Source organism: Oncorhynchus gorbuscha, unplaced genomic scaffold, assembly GCF_021184085.1.
Source record: "Oncorhynchus gorbuscha isolate QuinsamMale2020 ecotype Even-year unplaced genomic scaffold, OgorEven_v1.0 Un_scaffold_17:::fragment_4:::debris, whole genome shotgun sequence".
In the NCBI taxonomy this organism is placed as follows: Eukaryota; Metazoa; Chordata; class Actinopteri; order Salmoniformes; family Salmonidae; genus Oncorhynchus; species Oncorhynchus gorbuscha.
Genome location: NW_025744863.1, coordinates 17,720 through 41,806, shown reverse-complemented (window position 1 = coordinate 41,806; position 24,087 = coordinate 17,720). Strand labels below are relative to the sequence as shown.

General features: G+C 43.9%; 9 non-coding genes across 9 annotated transcripts; all 9 read left to right on the top strand.

Moving 5' to 3' along the window:
• Positions 1 to 9,884: 9,884 nt before the first annotated feature.
• LOC124017296 lies at positions 9,885 to 10,026 on the top strand. The gene has a single exon (XR_006835479.1). It is a non-coding gene; the product is annotated as a U4 spliceosomal RNA (small nuclear RNA).
• A 1,691-nt stretch (positions 10,027 to 11,717) lies between these two features.
• Positions 11,718 to 11,859, top strand: LOC124017289. Its single transcript, XR_006835472.1, has one exon. It is a non-coding gene; the product is annotated as a U4 spliceosomal RNA (small nuclear RNA).
• A 1,128-nt stretch (positions 11,860 to 12,987) lies between these two features.
• LOC124017288 lies at positions 12,988 to 13,129 on the top strand. The gene has a single exon (XR_006835471.1). It is a non-coding gene; the product is annotated as a U4 spliceosomal RNA (small nuclear RNA).
• A 1,128-nt stretch (positions 13,130 to 14,257) lies between these two features.
• Positions 14,258 to 14,399, top strand: LOC124017287. The gene has a single exon (XR_006835470.1). It is a non-coding gene; the product is annotated as a U4 spliceosomal RNA (small nuclear RNA).
• Positions 14,400 to 17,722: 3,323 nt separating this feature from the next.
• On the top strand, positions 17,723 to 17,865 carry LOC124017301. Its single transcript, XR_006835483.1, has one exon. It is a non-coding gene; the product is annotated as a U4 spliceosomal RNA (small nuclear RNA).
• Positions 17,866 to 20,039: 2,174 nt separating this feature from the next.
• On the top strand, positions 20,040 to 20,181 carry LOC124017297. Its single transcript, XR_006835480.1, has one exon. It is a non-coding gene; the product is annotated as a U4 spliceosomal RNA (small nuclear RNA).
• A 1,127-nt stretch (positions 20,182 to 21,308) lies between these two features.
• Positions 21,309 to 21,450, top strand: LOC124017286. Its single transcript, XR_006835469.1, has one exon. It is a non-coding gene; the product is annotated as a U4 spliceosomal RNA (small nuclear RNA).
• A 1,129-nt stretch (positions 21,451 to 22,579) lies between these two features.
• LOC124017280 lies at positions 22,580 to 22,721 on the top strand. Its single transcript, XR_006835464.1, has one exon. It is a non-coding gene; the product is annotated as a U4 spliceosomal RNA (small nuclear RNA).
• A 1,127-nt stretch (positions 22,722 to 23,848) lies between these two features.
• LOC124017285 lies at positions 23,849 to 23,990 on the top strand. The gene has a single exon (XR_006835468.1). It is a non-coding gene; the product is annotated as a U4 spliceosomal RNA (small nuclear RNA).
• The last annotated feature ends 97 nt before the right edge of the window (positions 23,991 to 24,087 follow it).

The following is a 24,087-nucleotide window of genomic DNA, read 5'->3' as shown; positions in this document are numbered from 1 at the left end:
GAATGAACCAAAATGTGTATTGTACACAGAGACATATGGAGTGCAGAACTGGGGTAGCTCAGATGAGTTGCAGAAAAACCAGAAGTGTAGAGTGAGGTTTGAGTTAACTGAGTTGAACAGGGTAAACAGGTCATGAGGGGAATCCAAGGTAGTGGTGGTGAGTGAAATCCAGAGCAAGGTGGTTGGGTGGTGACTGCAATGAGAGGACAAATCAGTGTAAGGCAGGGAAACAAGCACAGCAGAGCAACAGGATATTAAGAACTAACAAAAGGCTAGGATAACAATTGACTGAGCAGAGATTACAATCTGGCAGAGTGGAAGTGTCAGGAATGAGTATTTGTAGAATTCTTGATTTATGGAACGATTTGAGGTTGGCAGGGATCTGCTCTGATTCCAGCACACCTGTCTCCAACCACACAATCACACTGAGAGGGAGAGAGCAAGAGAGTACAGGGGGAGAACTGCAGGTCAAGAAGATACCGGATGAACACCAGGGGGCGTAGTAGGAGCAGATGTGACAGAGATTTTATTAACCATTGTCACGTCCTAGAGTCTTATAACATCAAAAGGGTGGGGAAAGGAACCATATTTCGGTAATCCAAACAGCTGAAAATATGCGTTGGTACTTAAAGAATATTGGTGTCAGATCAGTTGTCATCTTAGACATTATTACTAATGAGAGGATGACATAAACTGTATCTTGGAAAGTCTACACATTATAGTTATTAGATTCACATGGAATTGTTGTGCAATTTAAATGTTTAAATATGAAACTATTTGTGAAAAGATGAAATGTAATTTTAGCTTCTTGATGAGAGAACGGTTTGTCATAGAGTAAACTCTGCCAACTCAGTGGCCCCGCCCATGTGAACAGACAGTGGTTGTAAACTATGAAACACGGCCCTCTCTCCCAACCCTATATAAGCTCCTTTACGAAAATGTAACTTCCTGTTCCAAGGACATGAGGACTTACCATCCCAATGTTGAAAGGACAAAGACCACCTACAGAACTAAGCCAAACTTAGCAAGAACCTAACAAAATTAGCATCGAATTTCAATGTGAAAGTGACAACCTACACGCCGGAAGGATGAATTTCAACTATACCAGCCAGAACTTTGAACTCTTATTCACTAAAGACGTGATACCTCCTAGCCGTTGCGTTAGCGCAGAAACTGTATACATGGGCTAGGAGAGGACGGACAGAGTACCTATTTTACCACTCAACGACATTATACCACCAGACATTCTTCAAAGGACAACCTGGGCCTCCCATCTACGACCAACCGATCGAAGCGCAGCTCAGAGTAAATATTATCCTTTTCCAAATGGGAGGTTATTTAGAATGCACAAGATTCTGTATTTATGATAGAGTAGCTGCCTACGGCCCGATAGAGACATAGTTTCTCCCTTTGTTCCTCAGTCTTCCCACTCTTTCATTCAAAACCAGCCCCCTTTCTTTGTGTAACCAGCTGTCATATCTGTTCTGTCCGCTAGGGACTTTTTCCTTTATGACATAATTTGTAATCAATGTGTAATACATTCTGTGTATATGTAATTCTGTGTGATTATTTAGGTATTTAGTAAATAAATCATTAATCCAAATGTTTTATTTCTGATTCAACTTGTTAGTCAGGGTTCGTGAAGATAACCAAGAATTTACAACTTTCAGATGAGACTAAATAAATGTGACGATTAAATATTGACTACTATTGAGGTGGAAGGTTAACAGATCTTTGAGAGTTTATTCGGAAGATAACAGCTCTATAAATGTTCTTTCGTGGTGCCCCGACTTTCTAGTTAATTACATTTACCTGATCAGCTTAATCAGGTAATATTAATTACAGATAAATTATTTTATAGAATAGCATGTCATATCATAATCCGGCATAGCCAAAGACACGACACCTGAAACACCCACAACACAGTCCCCCATATTGACCATATTCCCAAGCATCTCCATGCAGTCAGACTTTTGATTTTGTGCCACCAGTGCCACAATAATATACCCCCTCTCTGAATGTCAGAGTGTGACCCCCTCCCCATGGGTTACTGCAGTTAGTTTTGCCAGCACTGCCGCTGCCTGGGTGGGGTCACCCCACTGGAATCCCCACCGGTTAGGTACAAGGTCTCAAGGTTCTCATTAGCAGCTTTGAGAATTTCCTTGTATATTATGCTCTCCCTTTAGGGGGCGTTGGCTTTGCAGGACTAACCCTGCCAAGCAGGCTCAGAATCTTGAGGGGGCAGTGCTGCTCTTGGTCTCTGACTGCGTTTTGGCTGTATACAGACCGCTTACAGCAGGCCCATAAACCAGTTAGGGACTTCTCCTGAGTCTCTGGGTCATTCAGGTGGGTGTCTAGGGTATAGAGACTTATCTCCCTCACCAACTTTAAACATCTGCTATCTGAGCAGCTAACCGATCGCTGCAGCTGTACATAGTCCATCGGTAAATAGTCCACCCAATTAATTTGGCTCATCCCCATACTGTTTTTATTTATTTACTTTTCTGCTCTTTTGCACATCAGTATCTCTACCTACACATGACCATCTGATCATTTATCACACCAGTGTTAATCTGCTTAATTGTAATTATTCGCCTACCTCCTCATGCTTTTTGCACACAATGTATATAGACTCTTTTTTTCTACTGTGATATTGACTTGTTTATCGTTTACTCCATGTGTAACTCTGTTTTGTTATCTGTTCACACTGCTTTGCTTTATCTTTGCCACGTCGCAGTTGTAAATGAGAACTTGTTCTCAACTAGCCTACCTGGTTAAATAAAGGTGAAATAAAAAATAAATAATAATAAATAAAAAGGGTTGTGGACCCTTTCATCAATATAGGATCATAAATACATCAATTAGATGAATAATTTTAAAAGAAATGTAGTTCCCCATGATAGGACAATAAATAAATCAATAAAGAAGATGTATAATTAATTATAAAACGTATATCCATCATCTCAACAACATTGAAAGCTCTCTCACAACCCCTGCTCACAGCAATACTTCGGTTCTATTCAACCATTTCCTTTCTCACTCAATGCCCCAATTTCCCAAACACCAAAAAACACACACCACACCATCCACACATACTGTGCCTTCTGTTTACTGAGTTTTTATCTCCACCATGTTGAATGAGTGTTTTTGTCTTCCAATTAGTTATATTTGAAGATATGTAGAAAAGCTATCTTTTGTGTTCTATTATTACAATTCATAACCGGGCTAGAATTGTGTGTTTAAGTGTTTTCCTCATCTATAGGAACTTTGTAACTTTTAAAATAGCCATGGAGTAGTCTTTGTGTCTCTGAACAACTGGTTATCAATATATATTTTATTGATGACGAGAGCTACTCAGGTTCCCTTTTAATCTATTTTCCTTAAATTGTATACAGAACTTTACGCCATTCTACAATTTCCTTCGGGAACTGGTAATTCATGCCAAATTTTGTGCCAGCAAGTTTTACCCAGGCTTTTAACCATTATTTTATTTCTAAAGAAAGCAAATTTGGCAACGATTGGGTGTTCATACCTCTGCCCGATGCGGTGTACATGTTTGAGTTGGATTTAGTTGAAAGCTTTGTTCTGAATCTGAAGGGTTGTAAAGGAGGAACTCTCTATGTACAGATTCAGGAACTTCTCCTTCTTTCTCTTCGATACCTGTAAGTACGAGATTCTCTATCATGGATCTAGTCTGTATGTCAAATAAGGCTTCTCTCAGAACGGTGTTCTCCTTTTTAAGTTCATTAACTTCGGTTTCAATCTTATTGACTGTTCCTTTTAGCTTGTTTGTGTGTTTCTCCAATGTCGCTGCTTTTTCATCAATCATCTTGAGGCTTGCCTTCAACTTTTTCATATCCTTACTGACTAGTTCAAGTATACCCAGTTTGTCATTTATGGATTTTAACAGATCGGTTTTGACTTTTACCATTCCCGGTGGTGAAGATATTAAATTGTCTGTGTCTGTAGAAGAGTCACATTTTCGTTTTGAAATCGGTTCCCCTGTCTTACTCTCCATCATATTTGGGTGTTGCTTGTTTTCGTAATATTTGTCGATACATTTCCCTAGTCTTAAGATTTGTTTTGTGTTGTTATCCAGATTGAAGGTTATCGCCCACCAGATTGTGTAGTGCTAATATTTAGTCTAACTTACTGATATTGAATATTCTGTTTTTATCTTGAGGTGCTCTACCGAACTACGTTCAGTCCGCCATCTCCCTTCCTCTGTCCATCTCACTCACATACAAGCCTTGGGTTACACACTCCTACAGGCCTCCTGTACACACAGGGGCGGCGATGCAGATACAGGGCCGCACCACGGACGTCTGTATCGGTTTGCTACTACAGGATGACTCTGGTTCTCCTTTCTCAGACCTCTGAGCAGAACCGTCTACGAAGATTTCCAAATCAGCATTCTGCAAAGGGACATCAGTCAAGTCTGACCTTTGGTTTAGATACAATCTCCACCAAAGCTGTACAGTCATGTGTCTCTCCATCCTCCTTGGTTGGCAACAAAGTTGCTGGATTGAGCACAGTGCATCTTTTCAGGGCTTGCCACAGGTGAAGCAACTTCCAAGTTCGGGTTTTCCACCTCCTCCCACTCCAGCAGGCAGCTGCCCCTGGTTGAATGTCAACAGGGCAGCTTGCAATTTCTGAGTATTCCTTCTTTTCTTCCTTTTGAGCACATTGTTGTTTCTCAGCAATGTTGTACCACAGTGGCCAGAGGATCAGTTCTCACCGCTTTCTCCAGGTCTGGTGTCAGGCCCCTCACCATGTTGTCTTTCAACAGATCTCCATATGCCTGTTAATTTGGTCTGATGCCACTATGCAACCTGAAACAGGTTTCCAGTCTCCTTTGATACACTTCCAGGCTCTCATCCTTCTCCATGCTGCATTCTCAGATGGTTGTCCAGTCAGTCTTGTGTGGATACAGTGATCCTATTCTTCCCAACACGGCCACCAGTTGGTCCTGATATAGACCATTCTCAGCCCAGAACTGGTTGTAAATCAAAGTCTCCTTGTACATCAGCCCACCTATGCCCCAGTTTCTTCTTACATATATGGGCTATCTCAGCTGCAGATGGCTGGTACTGTCCTGACAGAACCCTAATTTCTGTTGCAAACCTTATCGCATCTTTGCTGGGGTCAGGTAGATCCTCAACAATGTCTTTAATTTCATTGTGTCTCCATGTTCTCTGGATATACACGATTGGTTGCCAGGCAGCCAAATCAGCATAGCTTGCTGAGGGTTAGGGCATGACATCAGAAGGTATTGTTGATACATATCTGGTGCTGGATCATATGGTGAGGGTGTTTGCGGGTCTCTCTTCCTTTGCAGACAGCTCTTAAGTGGAGGGGAAGAGAGTAGGGAAGCTACTGCTCAGTTCTGAGGACGTATCACTGTTGTCGCCATCATCCTCCACCTGGCTGGCTACGGGTGGTTGTTGTGAGAAGGGGTTGTTGCTCTTCTAACCTGCTGCTCTGACTCCTCCAGCAGCACCCATTCTGGTTGGTTTTGGAGTTGACGTTCCACCCAGCATTAAAGGGTCCAGAGAGCAGTTTGTCCACCGCTGCTACTAGGGGAGATTCATACAAGAGGGGAGGCACAATAGTTAACTGTGGAGTTAAGGGCATCCACCGGGTAGTTATCAGAGGAGGAGGAAGGTCGATAGCTGTAGCCACAGGCACAGCCATAGCCACAGGCACAGGCCGCACTGGGTAGAGAATAAAAGGAGAAAAACAGGAAGGGGGGAAATCTCTCATCGTCCTTCCTGTTCTTGCTCACTGTCTCATCTTTGTTTGTTTCCCTTCTTCCTCAGTCTGTACAACCATATTCTGACAGGGCTTTCCTCAAAATTGGTCCTGTCTCTGTGTATGCCTTTTAAAATTTTTACCAGGGCAAGTCAGGTAAGAAAAAATTATTGATGTCTCAGCTGCCAGGTGCACATTATATTGTAATTAGTAGAAACAGAAAGGGTGTCAGTAGTATTTGCTGTGTCAGAAGTAGTCTAGCGGAGAAAAGACTCAGCAACAGCAGTTTTGGGTTCACAGTTTCAGCGTTGCCCCCACACTGCCTCTAAAGGTTGCAGGAAGTAATGTGCCCAAAGCCATTTTCACACTTCTTTATGACTCCACTATAGGCAGCAATGGCAAGGTTGAGTTGAAAAGGTTTTGGGTTTGTGACCCATTGCAGCTGAACCAGTGGTGCAGCTTACCCAACATGCTTTGCTAGTGGTGGGTGGGGATTTTAATTGTGTTTTAAGTAGAGCAGACAGGAGAGGGGCAGGAGAGGATTTTAAGGTAGACAGGTCAAGTGTTTTATTGCAAGGGCTGTGCAGGGATTTTAAGCTGACTGACTGTTTTAAAACCCTGCATCCAAGAGAGGAGGGCTTCACCTGGACCAGTGGTGACGGCACCAGAGCCTCTCGCATTGATTATCTGTTTACCCGGGACTGTCCCCCAACTGATGCTAGAATAACCCCTGCTTTCTTCTCAGATCACGTAATGCTGACGTGCACCCTTTCACTAACCTCGGGTGTGACTGTGGGAAGAGGGCCCTGGAAATTGAACTGCTCCCTGCTAGAAGATGATAGAGTAGTTAGCCAGTATAGAGAGCAGTTCAGCCAGTGGCAGACGCTACAGGACTTTTTTGACACACGAGCACAGTGGTGGGAAATGGTGAAGGGAAGGACGAGGACCTTCTTTAGAGAGATAGGAAAGGAAAAAAAGCAAAGCAAAAGATAGACGCATGGTGGGACTGCAAAAGCGACTGGAAAGGTATTTTAACTTACGCCAACAGGGCTTTGATTTTAACCAAGAAATCAAAGAAGTAAAAAGGAAATGGTACTTTTAGCAGAACAGAGAAGTAAGGGGTTATTTTAAAAAGTAAGGAAAGGGAATTAGAAGAGGGGGAGAAGTGCACTAGGTACTTTTTTAAGAAAATAGTTAGCCAGGGTAGGACAATGACAGGATTGAAAAACAAGGACGGGGTTTTAAAAACAGACACAGAGGGAATAAAGGAAGTGGTCGAGGACTTTTATGGGGAACTGTTTGGGGAAAAAGATGTGTGCGAGGGAACAATGGGGGACCTTTTAACGTATCTTGACAAGACCTTACCCAACACGGACGACCTGAAAAAAGACCTGACGAGGACAGAAATCGACCAAGGACTGAAACGTTTTAAGAGGGGTAAATCACCGGGGGAGGACGGCCTCCCTTTGACCCTATCTGACCTTTTGGGATGTTTTAGCCGACGAACTTCTGACTGTTTTTACTGACTTCGAACACCTCGACAGACTACCCGACAGTTTTAGAGTGGGGATCGTGACTCTTTTATACAAGAAAAACGACAGGACTGACTTGAAAAACTGGAGACCGATTACCCTTTTAAATTTTGATTGTAAACTTTTTACCAAAGTTTTAACACTCAGAATGTCTTCTGTTTTAGGGGAGGTGATCCACCCGGACCAAACCTGTGCCGTGCCCGGAAGGAAGATCACGGACAGCCTGATACTGATCCGAGATGCCATCTGTTATGCGAGAGACAGAAATATGCGGCTTGTAGTCCTAAATTTAGATTTTGAAAAAGCCTTTGATCAGGTCTCGCACCAGTACCTCTTTAAGGTACTGCAAAAAATGGGTTTCCCGGACAGGTTCTTAGCTTGGGTGGGACTGCTGTACGGGGACATCACCAGCAAAATTCTTGTAAACGGGCATTTATCCAAAGCAGTGGGAGTACACTGCGGCGTCCGTCAGGGCTGTCCTTTATCTCCTCTTCTGTTCGTGGCCTGCATTGAACCACTGGCACAGGTCTTGAGAAGGGACCAACGGATCAGTGGGGTGGGTATCCCGGGAGTGGGGGATGACCGCCAAGTGCGTATTTTACATGGACGACGTCAACATTTTATGCACTGACCTTTTATCCGTCGACAGGACTCTGGACAGGACTGACTGGTACGGACGAGCCTCTGGGGCGAGACTGAACAGAGACAAGACAGAGGCCCAATTCTTCGGACCGTGGGCAGACCCAGACTTGACCAGACTACCTTTGACAGTTAAACCGACGGACATAAGGGTACTGGGGGTAAAGTTTGACCAGGAGGGAGGAGGGAGTGGGAACTGGAGTGGGATCCTGGGGACAGTAAGACAGAGACTGGGTTTTTGGGGACTACGACAGCTGACTTTTGAGGGCAAGGTTTTAATCATAAAAGCTGTGATTTTACCTGTGCTTTTATTAATCAGTTCTGTTTTTATCCCCCCCGAAGGAGTATTTTAGCCCTGGAGCGGATGCTGTTCTACTTTCTGTGGGGAAGCAAGTGGGAGAGGCTGAGGAGGGAGGTGGTCAAGAGGCCCAGGTCCAAGGGGGGGAAAGGCTTGCCTGACCTCTACTTGTTCCTGGGCAGCCGCTACACAGCGTTACACCTGACTCTGGCCACCTCCCCGGTCAATAACAAGACACAGGCCCTCGCACGGTTCTGGCTGGGATCTTACCTCAGGACTCTGAGGCTGATCCCAGTCGACCTGCGAGCCCCAGTCTCTTTCCTGCTCCCCACCCACTACGTCCAGCTCCAGAAATTTTTAAGACATTTCAAACTGGAAAAGGAAGCAGTCACGGTTTTAACTAAACACCGCTCTCTTCTCTCTCTTGTGCAGGAACGGGAACCAGTGTGTCCAGTGCGCGGGCTCGCTATAGGCGAGCCCACAACGGTCTGGCGCAACGTGGCCCATCCTGCACTCCTGAATCGGCATCGGGACCTGTCCTGGATGGTCGCCCACGAGATCCTCCCGGTCAGGGCCGTTATGCACTCACGGGGCATGGCGAGGACATCCGCGTGCCCCCGACCGGGCTGCGGCCAAGATGAGTCGGTGAGGCACATGCTCTGGGAGTGCAGAGCCGCCAGGGACCTGTGGAAGGAAGCAGGCCCCCTGATCACATCGTGTCTACCAGCAGGGGAGGACCTAACACCTCAGCTCGTGCTGTACGGGGTGGGCCGAAGGCCCATTCCACCGAAGGCCTTCACCAAGCTCTGGCCCACCCTCACGTGCCTGAAGGAAGCACTGTGGTCCTCCCGTAACCTGCTGGTAGCCAAAAGCGTAGAGACCACCCCCCAGGCAGTGGCCATGGTAGCCACGGAAGCCCTGGGGTGGTACGAACGGAAGGGGGCCTCGACCCCAGGCGAAGGGTCCCCCACAACACCCTAGGTCCCGGCGGCCACGGCCTGACAGCTGCTGGCGCCTAGGGCGATGCGCCTAGGGGAGGGATCTCCTCTGGGCCCCGAAGGACGGGACGATGGTCTATTCGGGAGAGCAGGATGAGGCGAGTTTGATAAGGACCCACCCCGCTCCTGTACAAGCGATTGAAGACAGCCTTTTAACAAAGTGACTTTTTAACATGTTTCTAACGTCTTAAAAATGTTTTATCTTTGTTGAATCATTTCGTACACATTTTAAATGGCTTTTACAGATTTGAGGTTTTTACAAAGAAAGTACTTTTATTCATAGTTGTTGTCATTGGTTTTAACAACATGTACTTTTAACAAATTTAAATGTAAATCCAAATGCTGTGTTTTATGCCTTGTTGCCGTTTTTATGTGTATAAATGATTAAATGAATGTATGAGCTGTTTTTAAAAGGAATTGTATAAATAAAACTTTTCCAAAAGAAAAAACATGCTTTGCTCTCGATATTGTTTTTTTACTACTGGAAAAAGGTCACATCTATTGAATAAGTACCCCACCTTGCCATGAATGACATGTAATCAAGAATCCACCAAAGTGGTAGGTAGGGGGCGAACTGCTAGACATTGCAATGTTAAAACACAATATTACCGTTAAAGGAGAAGCTGTGCAAGACACTGTAAACAGTTTGAGTAGCTGTAATATGCCATTCTTTCGCAGAGGCGATATCGTAGCCTATGAAGTCCATCTGAGGCGTGATTATTGCTGGTTGAAAACTTAACCCAATACCCTGCTTGGGATGACTTGAAATATAGTCAGCCTTGGCAATTTTTGATAGTCTCATGTGAGACTGCTATAAATGTGAAAGAGAAGATAGTGACAAGACCAAACATGGGCTGCATCCAACTCATTTATTCTATAACCCTTTTGATGTTTCAGCTGACAGTTGAACATTATCTTGCAACTAGGTAGAAACAGAAAAAAGGTGTCAGTAGTATATGCTGTGTCAGAAGTAGTGTTCGGGAGAATGAACTCAGCAACAGCGGGTTTGGGCCCACAATTTCAGCTTTGCCCCCACACTGCCTCCAATTGTTCCAAGTAGTACGTTACCCAAAGCCACTTTACCCACTTTGTCTTGCCTCCTCTAGAGGCAGCTATGGCAAGATTTACATGAAAAGGTTTTGGGTTCGACCCCCATTGCAGCTGAGCCAGTGGTGCTGATTGCCCAAAGTGATTTGCTCTCGATATTGGTTTTGTCCAGGAAAAAAGGGAACATCTATTGAACAAGTACCCCACCTTGCCATTAATTACATGGAATCGAGAATCCACCAGTGTTAGGTAGGGGGCGAACTGCTAGACATACCAATGTAACAACAAATAATACAGTTTGCGGAGAAGCTGTGTGAGATACTGCAAACAGTTTGAATAGCTGAATTCTGAAATTCTATCGCAGTGGCATTATCATAGCCTATGAGGTCCATCCGAGGAGTGGTTATTGTTGGTGACAACTTAACCCAAAACTCTACATTGGTGTCCTGTGAAATAATTAAGTGTGCGTTCTCTAATTAGTCTTGGGGAGAATAGGTTCAGCAACAGGGGATTGGTCCACAATTCCAGTATTGCCCCCACACTGCCTCTAATTCTTGCAAGTCCCCAGTCCACCTGGCCACGCTTATACACTTCCACTAGAGGCAGCCATGGCAAGGTTGAGTTGAAAAGGTTTTGGGTTTGTCCACCCATTGCAGCTGAACCAGTGGTGCAACTTACCCAACATGCTTTGCTTCGATATTGTTTTTACTAACTGGAAAAAGGTCACATCTATTGAATAAGTACTCCACCTTGCCATGAATGACATGTAATCAAGAATCCTCCTCAAAGTGGTTCCTAGGTTTTGGCCTTTCTAGAGTTATTGCAATGTTAAAACACAATATTACCTGTTAAAGGAGAAGCTGTGCAAGACACTGTAAAAAGTTTGAATAGTTTGAGATATCTGAAATTCTATAGCTGATGTACGAAGGGCTATATCAATAAATTATGAGGTCCATCCGAGGAGTGGTTATTGTTGGGTGACAACTTAACCCAAAACTCTACATTGGAACGACATGAAATATAGTCAGAAGTAGTCTTGGGAGAATAGGTTCAGCAACAGGGGTATTGGTCCACAATTCCAGTATTGCCCCCACACTGCCTCTAATTCTTGCAAGAAGTAAGGTACCCTTAGCCACGTTATACACTTCCACTAGAGGCAGCGGTGGCAAGGTTGAGTTGAAAAGGTTTTGGGTTTGCGACCCATTGCAGCTGAACCAGTGGTGCAGCTTACCCAACATGCTTTGCTCTCGATATTGTTTTTTTACTACTGGAAAAAGGTCACATCTATTGAATAAGTACCCCACCTTGCCATGAATGACATGTAATCAAGAATCCACCAAAGTGGTAGGTAGGGGGCGAACTGCTAGACATTGCAATGTTAAAACACAATATTACCGTTAAAGGAGAAGCTGTGCAAGACACTGTAAACAGTTTGAGTAGCTGTAATATGCCATTCTTTCGCAGAGGCGATATCGTAGCCTATGAAGTCCATCTGAGGCGTGATTATTGCTGGTTGAAAACTTAACCCAATACCCCGCTTGGGATGACTTGAAATATAGTCAGCCTTGGCAATTTTTGATAGTCTCATGTGAGACTGCTATAAATGTGAAAGAGAAGATAGTGACAAGACCAAACATGGGCTGCATCCAACTCATTTATTCTATAACCCTTTTGATGTTTCAGCTGACAGTTGAACATTATCTTGCAACTAGGTAGAAACAGAAAAAAGGTGTCAGTAGTATATGCTGTGTCAGAAGTAGTGTTCGGGAGAATGAACTCAGCAACAGCGGGTTTGGGCCCACAATTTCAGCTTTGCCCCCACACTGCCTCCAATTGTTCCAAGTAGTACGTTACCCAAAGCCACTTTACCCACTTTGTCTTGCCTCCTCTAGAGGCAGCTATGGCAAGATTTACATGAAAAGGTTTTGGGTTCGACCCCCATTGCAGCTGAGCCAGTGGTGCTGATTGCCCAAAGTGATTTGCTCTCGATATTGGTTTTGTCCAGGAAAAAGGGAACATCTATTGAACAAGTACCCCACCTTGCCATTAATTACATGGAATCGAGAATCCACCAGTGTTAGGTAGGGGGCGAACTGCTAGACATACCAATGTAACAACAAATAATACAGTTTGCGGAGAAGCTGTGTGAGATACTGCAAACAGTTTGAATAGCTGAATTCTGAAATTCTATCGCAGTGGCATTATCATAGCCTATGAGGTCCATCCGAGGAGTGGTTATTGTTGGGTGACAACTTAACCCAAAACTCTACATTGGAACGACATGAAATATAGTCAGAAGTAGTCTTGGGGAGAATAGGTTCAGCAACAGGGGGTATTGGTCCACAATTCCAGTATTGCCCCCACACTGCCTCTAATTCTTGCAAGAAGTAAGGTACCCTTAGCCACGTTATACACTTCCACTAGAGGCAGCGGTGGCAAGGTTGAGTTGAAAAGGTTTTGGGTTTGCGACCCATTGCAGCTGAACCAGTGGTGCAGCTTACCCAACATGCTTTGCTCTCGATATTGTTTTTTTACTACTGGAAAAAGGTCACATCTATTGAATAAGTACCCCACCTTGCCATGAATGACATGTAATCAAGAATCCACCAAAGTGGTAGGTAGGGGGCGAACTGCTAGACATTGCAATGTTAAAACACAATATTACCGTTAAAGGAGAAGCTGTGCAAGACACTGTAAACAGTTTGAGTAGCTGTAATATGCCATTCTTTCGCAGAGGCGATATCGTAGCCTATGAAGTCCATCTGAGGCGTGATTATTGCTGGTTGAAAACTTAACCCAATACCCCGCTTGGGATGACTTGAAATATAGTCAGCCTTGGCAATTTTTGATAGTCTCATGTGAGACTGCTATAAATGTGAAAGAGAAGATAGTGACAAGACCAAACATGGGCTGCATCCAACTCATTTATTCTATAACCCTTTTGATGTTTCAGCTGACAGTTGAACATTATCTTGCAACTAGGTAGAAACAGAAAAAAGGTGTCAGTAGTATATGCTGTGTCAGAAGTAGTGTTCGGGAGAATGAACTCAGCAACAGCGGGTTTGGGCCCACAATTTCAGCTTTGCCCCCACACTGCCTCCAATTGTTCCAAGTAGTACGTTACCCAAAGCCACTTTACCCACTTTGTCTTGCCTCCTCTAGAGGCAGCTATGGCAAGATTTACATGAAAAGGTTTTGGGTTCGACCCCATTGCAGCTGAGCCAGTGGTGCTGATTGCCCAAAGTGATTTGCTCTCGATATTGGTTTTGTCCAGGAAAAAAGGGAACATCTATTGAACAAGTACCCCACCTTGCCATTAATTACATGGAATCGAGAATCCACCAGTGTTAGGTAGGGGGCGAACTGCTAGACATACCAATGTAACAACAAATAATACAGTTTGCGGAGAAGCTGTGTGAGATACTGCAAACAGTTTGAATAGCTGAATTCTGAAATTCTATCGCAGTGGCATTATCATAGCCTATGAGGTCCATCCGAGGAGTGGTTATTGTTGGGTGACAACTTAACCCAAAACTCTACATTGGAACGACATGAAATATAGTCAGAAGTAGTCTTGGGGAGAATAGGTTCAGCAACAGGGGGTATTGGTCCACAATTCCAGTATTGCCCCCACACTGCCTCTAATTCTTGCAAGAAGTAAGGTACCCTTAGCCACGTTATACACTTCCACTAGAGGCAGCGGTGGCAAGGTTGAGTTGAAAAGGTTTTGGGTTTGCGACCCATTGCAGCTGAACCAGTGGTGCAACTTACCCAACATGCTTTGCTCTCGATATTGTTTTTTTACTACTGGAAAAAGGTCACATCTATTGAATAAGTACCCCACCTTGCCATGAATGACATGTAATCAAGAATCCACCAAAGTGGTAGGTAGGGGGCGAACTGCTAGACATTGCAATGTTAAAACACAATATTACCGTTAAAGGAGAAGCTGTGCAAGACACTGTAAACAGTTTGAGTAGCTGTAATATGCCATTCTTTCGCAGAGGCGATATCGTAGCCTATGAAGTCCATCTGAGGCGTGATTATTGCTGGTTGAAAACTTAACCCAATACCCCGCTTGGGATGACTTGAAATATAGTCAGCCTTGGCAATTTTTGATAGTCTCATGTGAGACTGCTATAAATGTGAAAGAGAAGATAGTGACAAGACCAAACATGGGCTGCATCCAACTCATTTATTCTATAACCCTTTTGATGTTTCAGCTGACAGTTGAACATTATCTTGCAACTAGGTAGAAACAGAAAAAAGGTGTCAGTAGTATATGCTGTGTCAGAAGTAGTGTTCGGGAGAATGAACTCAGCAACAGCGGGTTTGGGCCCACAATTTCAGCTTTGCCCCCACACTGCCTCCAATTGTTCCAAGTAGTACGTTACCCAAAGCCACTTTACCCACTTTGTCTTGCCTCCTCTAGAGGCAGCTATGGCAAGATTTACATGAAAAGGTTTTGGGTTCGACCCCCATTGCAGCTGAGCCAGTGGTGCTGATTGCCCAAAGTGATTTGCTCTCGATATTGGTTTTGTCCAGGAAAAAAGGGAACATCTATTGAACAAGTACCCCACCTTGCCATTAATTACATGGAATCGAGAATCCACCAGTGTTAGGTAGGGGGCGAACTGCTAGACATACCAATGTAACAACAAATAATACAGTTTGCGGAGAAGCTGTGTGAGATACTGCAAACAGTTTGAATAGCTGAATTCTGAAATTCTATCGCAGTGGCATTATCATAGCCTATGAGGTCCATCCGAGGAGTGGTTATTGTTGGGTGACAACTTAACCCAAAACTCTACATTGGAACGACATGAAATATAGTCAGAAGTAGTCTTGGGGAGAATAGGTTCAGCAACAGGGGGTATTGGTCCACAATTCCAGTATTGCCCCCACACTGCCTCTAATTCTTGCAAGAAGTAAGGTACCCTTAGCCACGTTATACACTTCCACTAGAGGCAGCGGTGGCAAGGTTGAGTTGAAAAGGTTTTGGGTTTGCGACCCATTGCAGCTGAACCAGTGGTGCAACTTACCCAACATGCTTTGCTCTCGATATTGTTTTTTTACTACTGGAAAAAGGTCACATCTATTGAATAAGTACCCCACCTTGCCATGAATGACATGTAATCAAGAATCCAACAAAGTGGTAGGTAGGGGGCGAACTGCTAGACATTGCAATGTTAAAACACAATATTACCGTTAAAGGAGAAGCTGTGCAAGACACTGCAAAAAGTTTGAATAGCTGAATTCTGAAATTCTATCGCAGTGGCATTATCATAGCCTATGAGGTCCATCCGAGGAGTGGTTATTGTTGGGTGACAACTTAACCCAAAACTCTACATTGGAACGACATGAAATATAGTCAGAGGGAGAATAGGTTCAGCAACAGGGGGTATTGGTCCACAATTAGTTTGCCCCCACACTGCCTCTAATTCTTGCAAGAAGTAAGGTACCCTTAGCCACATTATACACTTCCACTAGAGGCAGCGGTGGCAAGGTTGAGTTGAAAAGGTTTTGGGTTTGCGACCCATTGCAGCTGAACCAGTGGTGCAGCTTACCCAACATGCTTTGCTCTCCATATTGTTTTTTCCTACTGGAAAAAGGTCACATCTATTGAATAAGTACCCCACCTTGCCATGAATGACATGTAATCAAGAATCCAACAAAGTGGTAGGTAGGGGGCGAACTGCTAGACATTGCAATGTTAAAACACAATATTACCGTTAAAGGAGAAGCTGTGCAAGACACTGCAAACAGTTTGAATAGCTGAATTCTGAAATTCTATCGCAGTGGCATTATCATAGCCTATGAGGTCCATCCGAGGAGTGGTTATTGTTGGGTGACAACTTAACCCAAAACTCTACATTGGAACGACATGAAATATAGTCAGAAGTAGTCTTGGGGAGAATAGAGCAACAGGGGGTATTGGTCCACAATTCCAGTATTGCCCCCACACTGCCTCTAATTCTTGCAAGAAGTAAGTACCCTTAGCCACGTTATACACTTCCACTAGAGGCAGCGGTGGCAAGGTTGAGTTGAAAAGGTTTTGGGTTTGACCCATTGCAGCTGAACCAGTGGTGCTGCTTACCCAACATGCTTTGCTCTCGATATTGTTTTTTTACTACTGGAAAAAGGTCACATCTATTGAATAAGTACCCCACCTTGCCATGAATGACATGTAATCAAGAATCCACCAAAGTGGTAGGTAGGGGGCGAACTGCTAGACATTGCAATGTTAAAACAAATATTACCGTTAAAGGAGAAGCTGTGCAAGACACTGCAAACAGTTTGAGCTAGCTGAATATCTGAAATTCTGGTTGAGTGGCATTATCATAGACCTATGAGGTCCATCCGAGGAGTGGTTATTGTTGGATAGTGACAACTTAACCCAAAACTCTACATTGGAACCCTTTTGATGTTTCAGCTGACAGTTGAACATTATCTTGAAAGACTAGGTAGAAACAGAAAAAAAGGTATAGTCAGAAGTAGTCTTGGGGAGAATAGGTTCAGCAACAGGGGTATTGGTCCACAATTCCAGTATTGCCCCCACACTGCCTCTAATTCTTCCAAGAAGTAAGGTACCCAAAGCCACTTTATACACTTTGTCTTGCCTCCTAGAGGCAGCTATGGCAAGATTGAGTTGAAAAGGTTTTGGGTTTGCGACCCCATTGCAGCTGAACCAGTGGTGCTGATTGCCCAAATGATTTGCTCTCGATATTGTTTTGTCCAGGAAAAAGGTCACATCTATTGAATAAGTACCCCACCTTGCCATTAATTACATGGAATCAAGAATCCACCAAAGTGTTAGGTAGGGGGCGAACTGCTAGACATACAATGTTAAAACAAATAATACAGTTAAAGGAGAAGCTGTGCAAGATACTGCAAACAGTTTGAATAGCTGAATTCTGAAATTCTATCGCAGTGGCATTATCATAGCCTATGAGGTCCATCCGAGGAGTGGTTATTGTTGGGTGACAACTTAACCCAAAACTCTACATTGGAACGACATGAAATATAGTCAGAAGTAGTCTTGGGGAGAATAGGTTCAGCAACAGGGGGTATTGGTCCACAATTCCAGTATTGCCCCCACACTGCCTCTAATTCTTGCAAGAAGTAAGGTACCCTTAGCCACGTTATACACTTCCACTAGAGGCAGCGGTGGCAAGGTTGAGTTGAAAAGGTTTTGGGTTTGCGACCCATTGCAGCTGAACCAGTGGTGCAGCTTACCCAACATGCTTTGCTCTCGATATTGTTTTTTTACTACTGGAAAAAGGTCACATCTATTGAATAAGTACCCCACCTTGCCATGAATGACATGTAATCAAGAATCCACCAAAGTGGTAGGTAGGGGGCGAACTGCTAGACATTGCAATGTTAAAACACAATATTACCGTTAAAGGAGAAGCTGTGCAAGACACTGTAAACAGTTTGAATAGCTGTAATATGAAATTCTATCGCAGAGGCATTATCATAGCCTATGAAGGTCCATCTGAGGCGTGGTTATTGCTGGTTGAAAACTTAACCCAAAACTCCCGCATTGGGATGACTTGAAATATAGTCAGAGGGCAGAATAGTTCATGCAGACTGCTATAAATGTGAAAGAGAAGATAGTGACAAGACCAAACATGGGCTGCATCCAACTCATTTATTCTATAACCCTTTTGATGTTTCAGCTGACAGTTGAACATTATCTTGCAACTAGGTAGAAACAGAAAAAGGTGTCAGTAGTATATGCTGTGTCAGAAGTAGTGTTCGGGAGAATGAACTCAGCAACAGCTGGGTTTGGGCCCACAATTTCAGCTTTGCCCCCACACTGCCTCCAATTGTTCCAAGTAGTACGTTACCCAAAGCCACTTTACCCACTTTGTCTTGCCTCCTCTAGAGGCAGCTATGGCAAGATTTACATGAAAAGGTTTTGGGTTTGACCCCATTGCAGCTGAGCCAGTGGTGCTGATTGCCCAAATGATTTGCTCTCGATATTGGTTTTGTCCAGGAAAAAGGTCACATCTATTGAACAAGTACCCCACCTTGCCATTAATTACATGGAATCAAGAATCCACCAGTGTTAGGTAGGGGGCGAACTGCTAGACATTGCAATGTTAAAACAAATAATACAGTTAAAGGAGAAGCTGTGCAAGACACTGCAAACAGTTTGAATAGCTGAATTCTGAAATTCTATCGCAGTGGCATTATCATAGCCTATGAGGTCCATCCGAGGAGTGGTTATTGTTGGGTGACAACTTAACCCAAAACTCTACATTGGAACGACATGAAATATAGTCAGAAGTAGTCTTGGGGAGAATAGGTTCAGCAACAGGGGTATTGGTCCACAATTCCAGTATTGCCCCCACACTGCCTCTAATTCTTGCAAGAAGTAAGGTACCCTTAGCCACGTTATACACTTCCACTAGAGGCAGCGGTGGCAAGGTTGAGTTGAAAAGGTTTTGGGTTTGCGACCCATTGCAGCTGAACCAGTGGTGCAGCTTACCCAACATGCTTTGCTCTCGATATTGTTTTTTTACTACTGGAAAAAGGTCACATCTATTGAATAAGTACCCCACCTTGCCATGAATGACATGTAATCAAGAATCCAACAAAGTGGTAGGTAGGGGGCGAACTGCTAGACATTGCAATGTTAAAACACAATATTACCGTTAAAGGAGAAGCTGTGCAAGACACTGCAAACAGTTTGAATAGCTGAATTCTGAAATTCTATCGCAGTGGCATTATCATAGCCTATGAGGTCCATCCGAGGAGTGGTTATTGTTGGGTGACAACTTAACCCAAAACTCTACATTGGAACGACATGAAATATAGTCAGAGGGAGAATAGGTTCAGCAACAGGGGGTATTGGTCCACAATTCCAGTATTGCCCCCACACTGCCTCTAATTCTTGCAAGAAGTAAGGTACCCTTAGCCACGTTATACACTTCCACTAGAGGCAGCGGTGGCAAGGTTGAGTTGAAAAGGTTTTGGGTTTGCGACCCATTGCAGCTGAACCAGTGGTGCAGCTTACCCAACATGCTTTGCTCTCGATATTGTTTTTTTACTACTGGAAAAAGGTCACATCTATTGAATAAGTACCCCACCTTGCCATGAATGACATGTAATCAAGAATCCAACAAAGTGGTAGGTAGGGGGCGAACTGCTAGACATTGCAATGTTAAAACACAATATTACCGTTAAAGGAGAAGCTGTGCAAGACACTGCAAACAGTTTGAATAGCTGAATTCTGAAATTCTATCGCAGTGGCATTATCATAGCCTATGAGGTCCATCCGAGGAGTGGTTATTGTTGGGTGACAACTTAACCCAAAACTCTACATTGGAACGACATGAAATATAGTCAGAGGGAGAATAGGTTCAGCAACAGGGGGTATTGGTCCACAATTCCAGTATTGCCCCCACACTGCCTCTAATTCTTGCAAGAAGTAAGGTACCCTTAGCCACGTTATACACTTCCACTAGAGGCAGCGGTGGCAAGGTTGAGTTGAAAAGGTTTTGGGTTTGCGACCCATTGCAGCTGAACCAGTGGTGCAGCTTACCCAACATGCTTTGCTCTCCATATTGTTTTTTTACTACTGGAAAAAGGTCACATCTATTGAATAAGTACCCCACCTTGCCATGAATGACATGTAATCAAGAATCCAACAAAGTGGTAGGTAGGGGGCGAACTGCTAGACATTGCAATGTTAAAACACAATATTACCGTTAAAGGAGAAGCTGTGCAAGACACTGTAAACAGTTTGAGTAGCTGTAATATGCCATTCTTTCGCAGAGGCGATATCGTAGCTTATGAAGTCCATCTGAGGCGTGATTATTGCTGGTTGAAAACTTAACCCAATACCCTGCTTGGGATGACTTGAAATATAGTCAGCCTTGGCAATTTTTGATAGTCTCATGTGAGACTGCTATAAATGTGAAAGAGAAGATAGTGACAAGACCAAACATGGGCTGCATCCAACTCATTTATTCTATAACCCTTTTGATGTTTCAGCTGACAGTTGAACATTATCTTGCAACTAGTAGAAACAGAAAAAAGGTGTCAGTAGTATATGCTGTGTCAGAAGTAGTGTTCGGGAGAATGAACTCAGCAACAGCGGGTTTGGGCCCACAATTTCAGCTTTGCCCCCACACTGCCTCCAATTGTTCCAAGTAGTACGTTACCCAAAGCCACTTTACCCACTTTGTCTTGCCTCCTCTAGAGGCAGCTATGGCAAGATTTACATGAAAAGGTTTTGGGTTCGACCCCCATTGCAGCTGAGCCAGTGGTGCTGATTGCCCAAAGTGATTTGCTCTCGATATTGGTTTTGTCCAGGAAAAAGGGAACATCTATTGAACAAGTACCCCACCTTGCCATTAATTACATGGAATCGAGAATCCACCAGTGTTAGGTAGGGGGCGAACTGCTAGACATACCAATGTAACAACAAATAATACAGTTTGCGGAGAAGCTGTGCGAGATACTGCAAACAGTTTGAATAGCTGAATTCTGAAATTCTATCGCAGTGGCATTATCATAGCCTATGAGGTCCATCCGAGGAGTGGTTATTGTTGGGTGACAACTTAACCCAAAACTCTACATTGGAACGACATGAAATATAGTCAGAAGTAGTCTTGGGGAGAATAGGTTCAGCAACAGGGGGTATTGGTCCACAATTCCAGTATTGCCCCCACACTGCCTCTAATTCTTGCAAGAAGTAAGGTACCCTTAGCCACGTTATACACTTCCACTAGAGGCAGCGGTGGCAAGGTTGAGTTGAAAAGGTTTTGGGTTTGCGACCCATTGCAGCTGAACCAGTGGTGCAGCTTACCCAACATGCTTTGCTCTCGATATTGTTTTTTTACTACTGGAAAAAGGTCACATCTATTGAATAAGTACCCCACCTTGCCATGAATGACATGTAATCAAGAATCCAACAAAGTGGTAGGTAGGGGGCGAACTGCTAGACATTGCAATGTTAAAACACAATATTACCGTTAAAGGAGAAGCTGTGCAAGACACTGTAAACAGTTTGAGTAGCTGTAATATGCCATTCTTTCGCAGAGGCGATATCGTAGCCTATGAAGTCCATCTGAGGCGTGATTATTGCTGGTTGAAAACTTAACCCAATACCCCGCTTGGGATGACTTGAAATATAGTCAGCCTTGGCAATTTTTGATAGTCTCATGTGAGACTGCTATAAATGTGAAAGAGAAGATAGTGACAAGACCAAACATGGGCTGCATCCAACTCATTTATTCTATAACCCTTTTGATGTTTCAGCTGACAGTTGAACATTATCTTGCAACTAGGTAGAAACAGAAAAAAGGTGTCAGTAGTATATGCTGTGTCAGAAGTAGTGTTCGGGAGAATGAACTCAGCAACAGCGGGTTTGGGCCCACAATTTCAGCTTTGCCCCCACACTGCCTCCAATTGTTCCAAGTAGTACGTTACCCAAAGCCACTTTACCCACTTTGTCTTGCCTCCTCTAGAGGCAGCTATGGCAAGATTTACATGAAAAGGTTTTGGGTTCGACCCCCATTGCAGCTGAGCCAGTGGTGCTGATTGCCCAAAGTGATTTGCTCTCGATATTGGTTTTGTCCAGGAAAAAAGGGAACATCTATTGAACAAGTACCCCACCTTGCCATTAATTACATGGAATCGAGAATCCACCAGTGTTAGGTAGGGGGCGAACTGCTAGACATACCAATGTAACAACAAATAATACAGTTTGCGGAGAAGCTGTGCGAGATACTGCAAACAGTTTGAATAGCTGAATTCTGAAATTCTATCGCAGTGGCATTATCATAGCCTATGAGGTCCATCCGAGGAGTGGTTATTGTTGGGTGACAACTTAACCCAAAACTCTACATTGGAACGACATGAAATATAGTCAGAAGTAGTCTTGGGGAGAATAGGTTCAGCAACAGGGGGTATTGGTCCACAATTCCAGTATTGCCCCCACACTGCCTCTAATTCTTGCAAGAAGTAAGGTACCCTTAGCCACGTTATACACTTCCACTAGAGGCAGCGGTGGCAAGGTTGAGTTGAAAAGGTTTTGGGTTTGCGACCCATTGCAGCTGAACCAGTGGTGCAGCTTACCCAACATGCTTTGCTCTCGATATTGTTTTTTTACTACTGGAAAAAGGTCACATCTATTGAATAAGTACCCCACCTTGCCATGAATGACATGTAATCAAGAATCCACCAAAGTGGTAGGTAGGGGGCGAACTGCTAGACATTGCAATGTTAAAACACAATATTACCGTTAAAGGAGAAGCTGTGCAAGACACTGTAAACAGTTTGAGTAGCTGTAATATGCCATTCTTTCGCAGAGGCATTATCATAGCCTATGAAGTCCATCTGAGGCGTGATTATTGCTGGTTGAAAACTTAACCCAATACCCCGCTTGGGATGACTTGAAATATAGTCAGCCTTGGCAATTTTTGATAGTCTCATGTGAGACTGCTATAAATGTGAAAGAGAAGATAGTGACAAGACCAAACATGGGCTGCATCCAACTCATTTATTCTATAACCCTTTTGATGTTTCAGCTGACAGTTGAACATTATCTTGCAACTAGGTAGAAACAGAAAAAAGGTGTCAGTAGTATATGCTGTGTCAGAAGTAGTGTTCGGGAGAATGAACTCAGCAACAGCGGGTTTGGGCCCACAATTTCAGCTTTGCCCCCACACTGCCTCCAATTGTTCCAAGTAGTACGTTACCCAAAGCCACTTTACCCACTTTGTCTTGCCTCCTCTAGAGGCAGCTATGGCAAGATTTACATGAAAAGGTTTTGGGTTCGACCCCATTGCAGCTGAGCCAGTGGTGCTGATTGCCCAAAGTGATTTGCTCTCGATATTGGTTTTGTCCAGGAAAAAGGGAACATCTATTGAACAAGTACCCCACCTTGCCATTAATTACATGGAATCGAGAATCCACCAGTGTTAGGTAGGGGGCGAACTGCTAGACATACCAATGTAACAACAAATAATACAGTTTGCGGAGAAGCTGTGCGAGATACTGCAAACAGTTTGAATAGCTGAATTCTGAAATTCTATCGCAGTGGCATTATCATAGCCTATGAGGTCCATCCGAGGAGTGGTTATTGTTGGGTGACAACTTAACCCAAAACTCTACATTGGAACGACATGAAATATAGTCAGAAGTAGTCTTGGGGAGAATAGGTTCAGCAACAGGGGGTATTGGTCCACAATTCCAGTATTGCCCCCACACTGCCTCTAATTCTTGCAAGAAGTAAGGTACCCTTAGCCACGTTATACACTTCCACTAGAGGCAGCGGTGGCAAGGTTGAGTTGAAAAGGTTTTGGGTTTGCGACCCATTGCAGCTGAACCAGTGGTGCAGCTTACCCAACATGCTTTGCTCTCGATATTGTTTTTTTACTACTGGAAAAAGGTCACATCTATTGAATAAGTACCCCACCTTGCCATGAATGACATGTAATCAAGAATCCACCAAAGTGGTAGGTAGGGGGCGAACTGCTAGACATTGCAATGTTAAAACACGATATTACCGTTAAAGGAGAAGCTGTGCAAGACACTGTAAACAGTTTGAGTAGCTGTAATATGCCATTCTTTCGCAGAGGCGATATCGTAGCCTATGAAGTCCATCTGAGGCGTGATTATTGCTGGTTGAAAACTTAACCCAATACCCCGCTTGGGATGACTTGAAATATAGTCAGCCTTGGCAATTTTTGATAGTCTCATGTGAGACTGCTATAAATGTGAAAGAGAAGATAGTGACAAGACCAAACATGGGCTGCATCCAACTCATTTATTCTATAACCCTTTTGATGTTTCAGCTGACAGT